This window comes from Cebus imitator, unplaced genomic scaffold, assembly GCF_001604975.1.
Source record: "Cebus imitator isolate Cc_AM_T3 unplaced genomic scaffold, Cebus_imitator-1.0 Scaffold1013, whole genome shotgun sequence".
NCBI classification, from domain to species: Eukaryota; Metazoa; Chordata; class Mammalia; order Primates; family Cebidae; genus Cebus; species Cebus imitator.
The window spans coordinates 17,351-18,860 of NW_016108328.1; the positions used below are offsets into that span (position 1 = coordinate 17,351).

Here is a 1,510-nt window from a genome sequence, read left to right on the forward strand (position 1 = left end):
TTTTTTGTAGAGATGGGGTTTCACCATGTTGGCCAGGCTGGTCTCTTATGGGCTGAATTGTGCCCTGCCCCCAAAATTTATATGTTGAAGTTTTAAGCTCCAGTGCCTCAGAATGTGACCTTATTTAAATATGGGGTCAAGGCAATTAAGTTGAAGTGAGGTTATTAGTGTGGGCCTAATCCAGTATTACTAGTATCTTTATAAAATGAGGAAATCTGGACACAAAGACAGGCATAAAGGGAAGATGTGAAAAGGCACAGTGAAAAGACGGCCACCCACAAGCAAAGGAGACAGGCCTACAACAGATGTCTCTCTCAAGAGCTGGAGCTATTGGTTCTCCTCAGAGCCTTAGGCTTCATCTGTGTTTTCTTTATCAGGGTTGTTGGTGTCAAACGGAGAGGAGAGGAAGCGATGAAATATAAGACCCTAGAGTGTCCAACCAACTAATGAGAAGGTGGAACAAAAACACAGAGCAATTGGACCTTGATTACTCTCATGATTTATTAATATTCAGGTTGAAAAAGGAGCCTTAGAGCCACAAGTTACGCTAATTGGCACATTTGATTTATTTATTTATTTTTAAAACAAACTGGGATTTTTGAATTTTTTTCTTTTTGTTCATTCCATCACATTGAAAAGGAGGAAAACAAAAATGGTTTTGAATTCGCTTGACATTTTGGACTCCTCAGATGAATGGAACATTGCACACACACTTGGAACAGAGAGAGATAGAGAGGAAAATGGACTCCCACAGGGCCACATGCACCAGATCAAAAAACTTGGATACAGTGCAAGAATCCCCCAAATGATTGAATCATTACCAAAAACTCACCATAACACCAAGAAACAAAAAAATGTTTAAGCCACACTATTTGACTTGGGATCTTTCCTGCTTTTCTTTTAATGTTTGCCACACAGAGAGAAAGAGGGCTAATGGGTGGAAAAGGACAGACTCACAGATGTGAGCAAGACAGGAGGGGCTTCGGAGTGGAGCTGAGAAGAACGTGGGAAGAGACAGGGCTCAGGAGAGGGGAGGGGGGATGTGGATGCCATTTCTTAGAGTTCAGGCATGTTCTTGGTCAGCCTTGGGTTCCTCTTCTTTACCCTCATCCTGCCAGGCACTTTCCTTAGGTTTGGTTTCATCTACAGCTTCTAAGAAAGAAAACAAGATGGAGGGCAGGAGGAAGGAGAGTTAGTATTTTACCTTATCTGCTCATACAATGGTGCAATTCATTTTTTCTTTTCATGTCATTACATAAGAGCATTAATATTAAAAGAGATTATTATTACCCCAGTTAATATAAGTTCCAAGTTCAGAAGGGTTTACCTCAAGGAAGCTGTTCAGTGGTACCTATGGAAGAACTCAGGAGCAAAGGTATGTGATTGACAAGGAGTCCACTTAACAGAAGTTACTGTGGTCTTTAATCTCTCAGCCTTACAATCAAGGTATCCACATACAGGATCTTTACATAGGGAATCAACAATAATCTTGTATTTCTGTTCTGTTAGT

At 40.7% G+C, this 1,510-nt stretch overlaps 1 pseudogene; it reads right to left on the minus strand.

Annotated features, from left to right (window-relative positions):
• Positions 1 to 844: 844 nt before the first annotated feature.
• LOC108298609 overlaps positions 845 to 1,510 on the minus strand; it is a 73,226-nt pseudogene continuing 72,560 nt past the window's right edge.